Source organism: Leptonychotes weddellii, chromosome 1, assembly GCF_054177405.1.
Source record: "Leptonychotes weddellii isolate Sample4059 chromosome 1, ASM5417740v2, whole genome shotgun sequence".
Lineage (NCBI taxonomy): Eukaryota > Metazoa > Chordata > Mammalia > Carnivora > Phocidae > Leptonychotes > Leptonychotes weddellii.
Window position 1 is genome coordinate 92,736,817 of NC_138369.1, and position 13,112 is coordinate 92,749,928.

Sequence of the window (13,112 nt, forward strand, 5' to 3'; positions counted from 1 at the left end):
AGGAGTCTTGGCCCCTCATTAGCTGCGAGGTTTTGGTCAAGGGTCAATTGTCCAGTACCCATAACCTCATGTAATAAATGAAAGTTCAAATGAATGACATGAGAGATGTCATTTGTTTTATAAAGTTATACTATGAGATTAAGTGGGAAAGAAAACAGAACACAAAATTGCATATATAGTAAGTACAATGTCAGCTATGTAAAAAATGTGTTGAGAAAAACCTGGAAGAATATAAACTGTAGTATGACCAGTGACTATCTCTGGGAATTGGAATCACTGCTGATTTATATAAAAAATATTCTATTTTCAGTCATTTTGAATTTTCTATACTGTGTTGACTTCAAGAAAGAAAGAAAGTGTGTGCAAGTGTGTGTGTATGCACACAGACACACACACACACCCCAAATATCTCACTTCCCTCAAGGCATGGAGGTGGTCACCTTACAGATTCTCTTCAGTTCTCAGATGTAAGATTCTAATGTTCACTGTATCTCACTGTTAAGGGTTTTCTGCTGGCCTCCAGCCATTTGCTGCCCCTTGCCCTCCTGGCAGAGCCCACTCTTTTTGGTGCAACTCCTGCATTCTGTTCTGGGACTAGACCATTAGCCTCCACACTAACAGTCAAGAGAGTACTCTAGTTATATCTGTGAAAACCAAATCTGGATCGCGTGCCATCCTCCACCTCTAATACAACCAAACACTTGGCTAGTTCCCACTGACCACAAGTCTAATGACTGCAGTTGTACATTTTGAGTGTGATTAATTTGATTAGGATTCATTGTTTTTCTCACTTGACTGTAGGCTCCTTGAAGTTAGGTGTCCTGTTTGTTTTTATTCACCATTGGACTCCTAGCTCTAGTGTGAAATCGGGATTCAAGGCTCAAGACCTCTAGTTCCCACTCCTTTGAATGGTCTTTCCGCCAGTGTTCTGCCTCTCCTTGAGGACTCTGCTGATCTCGGACTACCTCAGTCCTTGACCATGCCCTTGAACACACACCCTCCCTCCCCAGTCCCGCTAACCTGCTTTCTCCTATTTCACAGCGCTTACTGCCATCTGAAATTGCTTCCCATGTTTACCTGTTTCTTTATATTTATGCTTTCCTTGTGTAGTGCCTGGCTCCTCCTAGCAGCCTGTAAATTCCTTGAGGGAAGTGTTTGGGCTGTGCTCCTATCTCAAACTCTACTACCCAGAACAGGACTTAGCACAGTGGATGCTCAATAGACATTTGTGAAATATGGAACAGAGTGATTATGTGAAGAGTATTTTCTGATAGGAAGAAGGATGGAAGAAGGGGGAAAGTGGGAAGAAGAAGAAAAAAGGAAAGAAAAAATAGAGGAATAAAGAACTATACTGAAAATCTTGGGTGGCCCTTCTTTACATTAAACTTGGGGAATGTTTATGCCTATATTAGAGTTTCTTGTTGCCCCCAGTGTTTTTAAGAAAAGCAATGACAATAAATGGCCCGGGAGAGTCAGAAGACATTGATGCCAGTTCTGTTCTGTCACGGTGCCAATTTACTTATACAATGTTTTCTGGTCTAACAAAGGAACAGGGCCAGATAGTCTCCAACACTCCATTCCCAACTAAAATTCTGTGGTTCTAAACTTTTAATTCTGAAATGTATGTTTTATATTGCCCTATTGCCAGATGTCAAAATAATTATATTGATTTAGATTCAAGCTTTAGTTAAAATAGCTTGAGATATGTCCAAATATTTGTAACTCAGTTTTAATCTTTATAAACATTTTAAGACAAATATGTTGATTTTACATAATATTTTCACACTTAAGCGGTTTATACATTAAGTGGCACAAAAATTATACATACAATGTGTTGTATTATATAGCATATTATACATACATAATACATAATACATAATAGAATATAAGTTATTTATATTTAAATACTGGCTATGATTTTAAAAACTTGGTGTGTGAAATATATAAGGTCCTTGAAGGTAAACTAAAATCATCTGACTCTATCAGTATATTTATTCAGATACCTAAACAAGTTTGAATCCAGGCTATAGAAGAGTGCCTCCCTCCTCCACTGTGAAAGTTAATAGAGACACATTTAATGTATCTGCTTAAAATGGATTCTCCATACAAAAACGTTTCCAACTCTTCCCTGCCTTCCAGAAGCTTCTTCTCTCAACCATATGTATTTAAACATGGACTAGAAAGCAAAAGATCTACATCTGGGTCTGTTTTGGCACTATCCTGCAATGGATTATTTTTATCCTGGTATAATAAAAACAACATTCCTAGATCAGTGATTCCAGACCTTTTCATATTTTGACTTTTAAAAAGCATACCTTCTTGGGATGTTTTCACTGAGTTTTTTGTTTGTTTGTTTGTTTGTTTGTTTTGCCAGGAAAGCCAAATTACATCTGGGAGGCAGTGAGAACTTACTGAGCTATAAATGCGGTTTGTAGGACAAGGAAGATAACAATTCATACACACACACACACACTCACACACTCACACAGGTGCCTTAAAGACTCCCAGTTGGGTGAAAAAGATAAATGCTACCATTTCCTTTATCTGTATTACTGGTAAACCAGCTAGTTGATATTATCTCTAAAAACCATACTCCTTAACTGCATTTCTATTGGGATTCATTGGTATAATTAAAACTTGAATGGTCTGAAATATTTCAGGAACCTGCAGTGAACATTCTTTCCTTTATCTGAAAATGTGGTTTTATTTCATCTGAAATTGTTTTCTCTAATTTCCCTCTCCACCCACAAATGACCTTCTTTTTGTACTTATGGATCTACTCACTCATGAGCCCATGAACTGTAAGTACACTTCACAGAAGCAAAAGAAACCATACTGCTCATGCTTTCCTGGCACTGAGGGAATATCAGTGGTATTCTAAATGGGAAACTATTTACTTTTTATTACTAATGATTTTTTAATAATTTCCATAATTTAAAACGCAGTCAGAATGCTACTGGTAGCTGAAAGCTGGCAATATGGTTTAATATTTTTAACATATGATCTGGTGTTTGTTACAATGCTTCAAAATTTTCAGCGTCATTACTCATGTTATAGTATTATCAATAATAATAAATTAAGCTAAATCTGTGGCAAACTAGTTTTATATCACAATTCATTTTGATTCATTTTTGAATCCTAGATAGACAATTATTTTATAGGAGTTTTTCTTAAGCATCCCTTTTTCTTTTATCTAATATAAAATAACATTTTTTTTTCTCTTCTTTGTCATTTACGAGGATGTTTATTTTACTGTTTCCAACATTCAAGGGTCTTTCTTGTATTTCTTTGTAATCTGTTTGGTGGAGCAGAAAATCTGTCTCAGTTTCAATTTCTCTTTTGTTCCCAGAACTTCCCCCCTCCTCCAGTGCTGAAGTGGAAAAATAATTTCCCCTCTTGCACCATACACAGGTTCAAAGTCCTGCTTTTCACCACGTTGCTCCAAACAGCAAACTTTCTAACCCACAAGAAAAAAGAACACCAAAGTTCTAACTTGGAAGTCTACAGGGGTCTGAGAACAATTGAAAATAAATTCCTACAACGGGGATTAGGCCTTAGCGGTTCATTGGACATTCTGAGAGGTGCGTGGAAGCCGGCTAGGGCACCAACCTGCTAGCAGACGCATAGGTGGCCCAGCTCAGAAGTCAGGGTCCGTTGTCATGGAGAATGAAAGGCAAATTGAAGACATTAAAAGGCAAGTAGCAAACAATCCAGTAGGCTAAGCCAGGGATTTGGGAGCTTCCCAAGGTTCCTCCCTTCCTCATTCCCTGCATGAGTCATTTTTCCAGTCTGTCCACACCCATTCACCCTTCTTCTATGGGCCACCACCCCACACTCCCATTCACCCTCAAGCTGCTGCCACAGGATCTTTCTGAAATACAAGTCCAAACTCTACCTACCCCCTTGCTGTGTAAACTCTTCCAGTTCATCATGGTTTTCAGACTAAAGCTGAGGCTCCTTGGATTAAAACAGACCTACTTTTAGCTCATCTCCTGCCACTCGCCTACACTTATCCTTCCCTCACTTCTAACAGGAAAGTTGGCAGGTCCGTTGTATTTGCCATGCTCTTTTCTCCCACTTGACCAGACTCAACTCCCTTTCCATCTTATCTTGTTAATTGCTATACACTTTTCAAGGCACCTGTTGAAAATAACTCCTCCAGGAAGCCTTCCCTAACCCTCCTCAGGCCCCCTTTGGCTTGCCAACACCATTTTAGCATTTATCCCTGAGGCAGAGTTAATTGGTTTATTTGTCTTCTCCCTAGCAGTATTATCATCATCTAGGGTAGGGGCTGTGTTACCCATTCTCGTATCTCTGGCATAGCAGGCGTTCGATGTAGTTGTTGAAATGAATGCTGAATTAAGAAAAAGGCATTCCTCATAGCTACTAATTGGCAGATAGAGAACGCCCATTCCTGTTCTCTGAGAAAGTGTCAGTGTCCTTTTTAGTTTGCTTCGACTGTGTGTGCACTTGGGTACTTTTCAATGATTAACACTGAGAAGTAGGGCCATTAATTAATTTATTTGTTATGGAAGGCAGCAGTGCACAATATTAACTGTTTTGTGGATCTAGCCAAGGGTCAGAACTCAAGTCTGTTATTAATGCCTCTTACTCCTGAACTTTAGCACCTTTCACGATGTTTTCCCTTTTCCTTCTTAAGCCGGCGCCACCCTCTTTAACACAACAAAGTTGTAGGAGGAACATGGCACCATATCCACCATTTCATTCCAAATTTTGTCCAAAACATGGAACCAATGTTTTAAATTAGAATCATTATTGAACAAGTTATCAAAATTCCTTAAATTCAAAGGAAATTCTGCCCCCAAATCTCCAAAACATTATCACATCACTTTAGTCCAGAATTCTTTCCATTCAAAGTGAAGCCAAGTTGCATCTTATAACACCCAATGAATTATGATTTGGGGCTGTGGTTTGTTTTGCTCCAACAATAATATGACCTAGTTGCCTTGGAATATTCCAGTATTTCAGAAAATGGTATTTTATTTTCAGGGAAGGGTCTCTGCTTCCTATAAATCATGTAATGCAGAGTTGGGAAGAAAGGGGATTTTACATTCCAAATATTATTTACAAGCTAGCCTGGAAGCTGCAGTGGGAGTTTTTGTGCTTGTGTGACAATCAGTTTTACTAAAGAACTGCAAAACTGTGGACACCCTGCTACTTGAGGAAGAGACACACTGGCAGTCTTGCAGATGTTTTTCCCGCCTGTGAGCCATCCAGGTTCAAAAACGGTGTGGTGCATTTTAAGGCGGCAGCCCCATCAGATCCCTGCCGTTTTCTGCGCATCTGATTCTCACCTTCAACCTAACCTTGCCGGCCTCCTTACAAAAAGCCTCATCCGCCGGCCTCTTTAAAAAACGAACCTATGTGTCCGCCCGGCTGGTCGGAAGGAGCAGAAAGTAGTAGGGGTGCGTCCCGTTCGCACTATAGCTCGGCTGTTATAATGTTGAACGTGTAAGATGGAAGATACCACCGGTTGGCTGCGGGGATGCACCTCGCCAGCGCCGGCTCCGGTTTCCTTGTGCTCCCGGCGCCGACCCGCGAGCGGCAACGACCACCCCTTGCGGACTTTGTTCGGTTGAGGGGCGCCAGTGCGGCCCGGGCGAGGGCGGGAGGGCGGCGGAAAGTTGGAGAGCGTTTTTTCGCCGCCGCGTGCGTCCGGGAGCTCGACGAGTCCGCCCCGGGCTTCCTGGTGGGGCTGGGCTGGCGGGGGAGGGGCCGCGCAGCAGCAGCGGAAACCAGACCTCGGCGATAAGAGGCTGCACAGCGACATGCAACAGTCTTTTCACTGCAGCTGAATGAGTTGTGGCGCTCACAATGCTCCCGTGACCGGGAACTGACAAGTTCAATTTTAAATCGCGGGCCTCTTGGAATCATGACTCCCACAATGCCTTGGGCACTCGGTCGGCAGTCGGGCTGCCTCTGAAAAAAAAATGTGAGAGGTAAGTTTCCATTTTCACAGTTTCCTTGCGCTGCTCTGCTGCTCTGCTGCTCTGCATTGTTTGTACTCTTTCGGGGCTGTACATGGCTGAAGGAGGAAGTGAGAGGAGGCTTTGGCCGGCTGCGTCTCGTAGCGGCAGAGGCTGGCTCGCCACTGTGGATGGTTTTCTATCGCACACCATCTCGAGCTAGGGGGAGAGCGGGAGGTTGCAGCTGCAGCCCAGCTCCGAGCAGCCCTTCCCCGGGCGCTGCGGACACTGTCAGAGCGCAGCCAGCTTCCAGTTTGGCAGCCTAGACAGAGAGAGAAAGAGAGAGAGAGAGAGAGAGAGAGAAAGAGGGGGGAAATGAAAGAAACAGGTGCGTGGAAGTGTACTTACAACTTAATGACCTTCGTCAGGCGAAGATGCGAGTCCATCAGACGCGAGCCACGGTTTCTCCCAAGAGATCCCGCATCCCTGGCCCCGGGGCTGCCGTCCAGCCCGGTTTTCATCTGGGCCAAATATGTGCACGCAAAGGTTAATTCTCTGCCTGCTACCCATAAATTACGCATGACATGTTTAGCTGGCCTTCCTTATATGGAGAGTGCTGTATTTCAGTCCAGTTTGCCTTTTGCCAAGTTTACAGGGCGGAAGACGCCCTGCATAAGAGGGCTCCTCTCTTTCTCTTTCTCTCTCTCTTTTTTTTTCTTCATCGTTTTGTAGTGCGTCACTCAAAAACTGTAAGAAAAGTAAGTATAGACGCTCTCTGGGTGGAGCCGCAGTTGGTTGATTGAATTGCTTTCATGAAAGGTTGAAAAGACTGGAAAGTAGTTAGTACTTGGGTTCTGGTTTTTAGACAAAAGCAGGACAAATATGTGCCCCCCCCACCCCTGCACTTTTTTTTTTTTTTTTTAAACGGAGCCGGAATCTGTTATTGGTAGTAATGTGTCATGTGAGAATACTTTGATTCCAGAGCCTGTAACACGAGCAGGTATATGGTGGAGCTTATGCTTGCCCCTCTCACAGCACTTTACAACTACAGGGGTGTTGCTAGAAGAGTGATTGTGTTTTTAAGTCTCTCCCCGGCCGGGAGAATATACGGCTGCTGGGATTTGGTGGTGTATTTCCGTGGAGTGTGCTTCCCTAGGATTAAGACGGAGTAAGAAGCTGCCAGACAGGTTATTGCCACTGTCTTTACTTTGTGTGCCCACCAGCGCGGGCGATAGCAAATGGATGGTAAACTCTGTCGTACTCTGAGGAATTTCTTAAACAAATTAATAAACCGAGAGAGAAGTCATAATTAATGCCTCTGGATTTGCAGGCCCTCTGCAAGGCGCTTTGAAATACTACACCAGTGGACACGATGTTCCTCCCTCCTGGGTTTGAACACGGTGTCTGTTTATCCACAGAGGTATTTAGGACCTAACTATTCTATACCAGCATAAGTGATCCACTCCATGTTATCTGTGTGCGTTCCTGAGAGCGTTGGTGTTTCTCCTTGTCGTGCTGTTGAGATAAACTATTATCACTAAGGCAGGTTAAAATGAAAGTTCAACGACTGTAAAATTCATCTAAAGAATACTTAGTTTCAATACTTAGAACGTCTTAGATGTAGAGTTAAAGCCAGAGACACCGAATAAAGTTATTTTGTAGCCTGAGAAAGCACATTGTTGTCACTTATATCTTTGCTTTCTTAAAGTTGGTGACAACTACAGCTCAAAACTGTTTTTTAGGAAACCTACAGTGTCCTGACTTTCATCCATTTGCATGGGGGTGAATTTTTTTTTTTTTTTTTTTTTTGTAGGCCTTCTTTCAAAATGTAGACATTAGTTTTTGGTTTTAATTGTTTAATGGGGGGTTTCTTCAGTGAGGACTACAAAAGTTGCCTTTTGTGTTTTAGGGAACAGGTTGGGTCAGCACCAGAAAACCTGTTCATCCATCCGTCTATAATTACAGTGTCACTTAAGACATAATAATCGGGTTTTATTATTACTAAGAGACTCAGAAAAGCTCACATGGGCCTAGTTTAATTTTTTTCTCATGTAACTAAGAACAAATTTGTGTGCAGACACACATCAAGTGTGATACTCTATGCAGCCATGCCAATGGAGAATCCAAAGTGTTTTATGGTTTAAAATATTATTGCTTGTGTTTACGTTTCCACATTTGAGACAAACTTAGACTCCAAGTTGAATTCGTTAAATTTTGTTTCCAACATTCTGTTCTTCCTCTGGGCACAGAATTCCTATGAAATGAAGCACTGGGTTCTGTTCTAGATCAAGAAAAGAATATCTCAAGGTTTCTCCTGGGGTCGGTGGGGGCGGGGAGTAAAATCATTTTCTCATTGAGTAAGGGTGTGTTACTTTATCATAAAAAACTTCTTTCTTATTTTCATCGTAAGCAAAAAAATCGCCCTTGCATTTATCACTGTTGCGGTTCATTAGGCCTGTATTTGATATATCTATTTATGGAAACTGAGAGAGAATAGCCTTGCTGCACCTTCTGGTTTTCTGCTTGGTGAGGGGGATGCACAGGTTAGAGAACATCCCAGATCTCACTTAGAAGAAGCTGAAGAGAATAGGTCACTGGGGTGGAGGAAGTGGAGGAAGAAAGTGAAATGTATTCACTTAAATGTTTGTCTTAATATAAAATCCCAGCAGCAATACTGATTATAGAGGATGTTACATAGGAAGATTTTGAAGTGGTGGCCTTTTAGGCCAAAAAGCTTCATATTTTTGGAAATCTAGAATGTGCCGTCCAGCGCAGAAGCCACTAGCCACATGGGGCTGTTGAGCATTTGAAATGTGGCTAGCTAAGTATAAAATACATTCTAGATTTGGAAAACTTTGTAGGAAGGGAAGAATGTAAAACATCTGATTAATATTTTTATATGGATTATATGTTGCAATGCTAATATTTTGGATATATTGGTTTCAATAGAATATACTGTTAGATTAATTTCACCTGCTTCTTTTCCCTTTTTAAAAATATGACTACTAGAACACCTAAAATAACAAATGTGGCTTGTGTTGTATTTCCATTGGGTAGTGCTGTTCTAGAATAAAGCAGGGAAGCAGCATTCTGAGAGAAAGCTGAAAGAGTTTGCTGGTTAAAATATAATAAAATTGACTTTTATTTTTACAAGCTAAAGAAGTTTATTATACATAGAAGTACCTTGTCTTTCTTATCCATTGTAACCAAAATTTGAGAAAACACACTACCTAACATCTATTTTTATTTCCTCAAAACTACTATTTAGTTTAGAGATTTAATGGTGAGGTAGTAATAAGAGAGAAAAGGCTTATAATTAGGGGATGAGTTTTAACACCTCTCAAAGGCCAGAATAGAGTATGATTGCTACTTAGGAACATTTTAGAGACACTATAGTTATCATTGTCCTGAAGTTTCCAAACATAAACGAGTCACTAAAATTTATTTTAAAATAGAGTTTTTGGTAAATAGCAATTATCCTCAAATGCTTAATACGTATTTTCCTTTCCTATGACTTTCCTTCCTTAGAAAATAAAAACATCAAGTAAATCCAAACAAACTCCTGACCACATGTTAATCAAAGATTAATAAATTCACAAGAATGAGATTTTCACTTGTAGGCTATGAGGCCTTGTTTTGAATGTTAAGAAAGGTAAAAATAGGTTTCTGTGGTAGTATGGTTTTTGAAAGATTTCTATACACGGAGATAATTGTCTTTATAATTTGAACACATTCTTGAGAAAGCATCTGACTAGCAAACAAAGCACAATGGCAGAGGTCCTGGAAACATTCCCCTCAGATATTTTCATAACCAAAGTACATTTTGCCATACACAGTGAGTGTTACGCTGAAAAAATGCAGTTCTTTTCTACCCATATAAAGCATGCTTACTTTTACTTCCTTGAAGGCTGCTAAGGATATAGGACAGGGTGGATATAGTGGGGTTCTTTTTTGGGGGGAGGGCAGCTTTTATAGAGGAGCTTGGAAGAGTGACCTCCTGGCTAGGTGCCATCTTGAATCTGTCTCCTGCTGTATGAGGCGTAACCGCCATTAGTGTCCATGCATGTATGGAGTGTGAGGGGGAGCACTGATCGCCATTAACTTCGTGTATAATTTCTGATGAGTCATGGAGCGTATTCACTAATGGTTGGAGAACTATTGATTGCAAAGCAGAGAATTCAAGAAGAGCTATTGATGTATGGCATTAAGTGTGTCTAGACATATTTTATGTTTTTAGATGAGATAGGGAAATTGATTTTTATGTAGTGTTTTTCATATTATAAAGATATATATTTATGTAAACATTTCAGCTATATCCTTGAAAAAACACTTAGCAAATACATGGTTACAGTGTTTTACGTATTATTATTATGAGATTTTAATGACCCTAGTACATCTCTTACAGATAATTATTCACATTTTCCAGGAGGCATCTTAACACATGTGTCTGTGACATCCATAAAAATGAAGAATCTTTAAAGCATTTATGTTACAGTATTAGACATTACGTATTTGGCACTTTCCCCACTGTTTTTGAGATCCTACTCAGGTTTCTGTGATTATCCTTTGTTAAAACAGTTCAAGATATATTAATCTCGTGATGATATACAGCCATATTGGATAGAGTGAAGAATTCCTTTTCCACTGAGATCAACTTTTTTTTAGAAAGGTGAAGATGTTTCTGAAATAACTTATGCTTCCAGTAGTGTATATGCTCCCAAGGAAAAACTGTCGTCTCTTTGGACATTGTTTTAAGAAATTGAGAGTTATATCGTCTATATACCCAAAGAGGTGAATAAGAGTTGATAAGGGTAATACTCCCATGAAATGTGGACACAATTTTTATGTAAGAGTTTGTGTGAAGGCTGAGTGTTCCCAAGACCATGCTAATTTATTCAAATAATCTGGAAGTTAAATAATGCCATATTATTGAAAAGAATTGTGCTAAATATCATAATCTAAAGGCTGATGTCTATGCAGATATCAAGTCCGTTCCATTCCTTCTCTAGCTGATATTTCTTCCTCCAAAGGACTTTTAAGAGAAACTTATAGTTGTTTTTTTGGGTTTTTGTTTTTTTTTTTAAAGATTTTATTTATTTGATACAGAGAGAGACAGTGAGAGAAGGAACACAAGCAGGGGGAATAGGAGACGGGGAAGCAGACTTCCTGCTGAACAGGGAGCCCAATGCGGGGCTCGATCCCAGGACCCTGGGATCATGACCTGAGCCGAAGGCAGACACTTAACAACTGAGCCACCCAGGTGCCCCAAAACTTATGTTTAAAACTGGGTTTTCTTTATATTCTCAATTTTAAAACAGTTTGGGAGGTATTAACTAAGATTGAACTTGTTTTAAAGAGCTAACAAGACCCGAAGATCGTGGGAACAAGTTTAATCATATGAAATAAACATTACATTGCTGATTTGAGATATTCTATTTTGTAATGTTATTTTTAAGTGTATACATACTAGAGCAAAAATAGCAAGCTAGACTCAGTGAAATCTACCAAACTTAATCAAAATATACCTGGTCTTCAAAGAAGTGGTAGTCTGGTAGCAGAAGTGAGAGTTTTGAAAATAACTGTAAAGTAGAAAGTGGTATTTCATAAACAGTGGCTTGGTAACATGGTTTGGAAGTACAGATAAAGAAAGATAAGTTTCTGACCAATACATGTAATAAAGGGGAACAGTCTTAATGCATAAATAATGGAAAACAAAAGCTATTCTTTATTTTTCAACCGTGCAAAAATAGTATTCTGTTAAGCCAGCATTAATTATATCTATTCAGTGATATTTCCATATTTTTCATACATTTATATTTAACATCCAGAGACAGGATTTTTGTATGTGTTCAATTTCATTTCTTTAGTTCATTTCTCTAGTAGAAAGATACAGATTTCCAAATGTCCTGTACTAGAATATCCATAGTTTTTGCCCTCAGTTTTACTGTTGAATACCATAATGTTTCACCTTTTGAAGTCACCAAATAGTTACAGATGTGTCAGAAGACCTGAGTGGGTAAGGAAGTTGAACAGTGAGCATAGAGAATTTGCCAAAGACTAGATTGAAAGTAAATTGACAATTACAATGACGTTGTTTACTAAAAATCTATATATTAATGTTAAGTAGTGGAAATAATACTAAAATACATTTAAAAAACAGTGATTTCATTTTGGGAAAAGAAACATACATAATGAACAGCAATGGAGAAGTATATATTAGCAGGAGATTTTAATCAGAAACAGCCAGAGTATCAAATTTAACATGACACTGAGTAAAAGAAAAGTGGAGAAATGAGAACAGAAGGTACAGACACAGGTAGAAGTGTCCCAGTTGTGAATACACTTTTGTGGGTTTTCAAAAATAATAACTATTTTAAGTACATGTCATTGGTGGAAGACTTAGTAACATTGTCTGTACTTTCTGTATTTATGTTCCTACCCTACTAACATCTGTCTACAGTGATTGTGACTGAATAGACTCTTCCAGAAGATGCCAGAAAGTATGGTGACAATAATATATGCAGTGGGAGTGTGAGGAAATATAAACAGTGAGACTTTACAGTTTAATAGTCAAAACACATCATAAGCATGTTAAATAGCAGGGATGCCAAAATAAGGCAGTATGCAGTTCTTACTTAGAACATCATTAAAGGTATTTTCTGAACTTGATTTAGTATTAGAACTTAGAGACCGTTCAGAGCTTATTGCATCCAAAATTTGTACTCCTATATCTAGCAATCTGTTTACCAGCATTGTTGATGATAGTAGTAATGACTTCTCTGATTACAAGAAAAGAATTACCTTTACAATGACCTTTTAACACTCCACGTGGATGGATAGCTCTTACCCTACCCGAAAGATAGTCTGGGCCCGGGTGGTAATAGTCACGTTAGGTGACCGAAAAAAAGGAAGGCATAGGGCTGGCCGGGGCAGAAAAGTTGGTGGGAAAAGCTCTGAGTCATTGGCTGGACTTGCAACTCAGTATTCCCAAGCCAAAAGCCCCCTCATTGATATTTCTATTTACTAAGTTTTAGTTTCAAAGAAGCTGTGTTATGAAAAGACACATCATTTCCTTTAAATAGTTTCTAAATTTGTTTTGAAAGTCCAACGTTCGCTGCAGTGTAAGTAGAACAACAAAGACAGACCTCAGTGAGGGGTAATTTTTGAAAAGTGGAGTACTCAGCA

General features: G+C 39.4%; 1 protein-coding gene and 1 long non-coding RNA gene across 25 annotated transcripts in view; one reads left to right on the plus strand and one right to left on the minus strand.

The window, feature by feature from the left end:
* LOC102743902 (muscleblind-like protein 1) overlaps window positions 1-13,112 on the plus strand; it is a 203,414-nt gene that overhangs the window by 16,969 nt on the left and 173,333 nt on the right. For 13 of the 24 annotated variants that reach the window (XM_081827888.1, XM_081827930.1, XM_081827904.1 and 10 more), the window contains exon 1: window positions 5,790-5,960. The exons of 3 other annotated variants lie outside the window; for them this stretch is intronic. The gene's annotated coding sequence lies outside the window, so the exon portion shown is untranslated. Of the gene's footprint in view, window positions 1-5,789; window positions 5,961-6,818; window positions 7,115-13,112 lie in introns of those variants that run through there. 8 more of the 24 variants (XM_081827987.1, XM_081828009.1, XM_081827961.1 and 5 more) reach the window with 5 other exon arrangements.
* LOC102732567 (uncharacterized) lies at window positions 1,493-6,814 on the minus strand. Its single transcript, XR_004075648.2, has 2 exons — window positions 6,336-6,814; window positions 1,493-5,940 (listed from the first exon to the last, which is right to left on the minus strand). It is a non-coding gene; the product is annotated as an uncharacterized LOC102732567 (long non-coding RNA).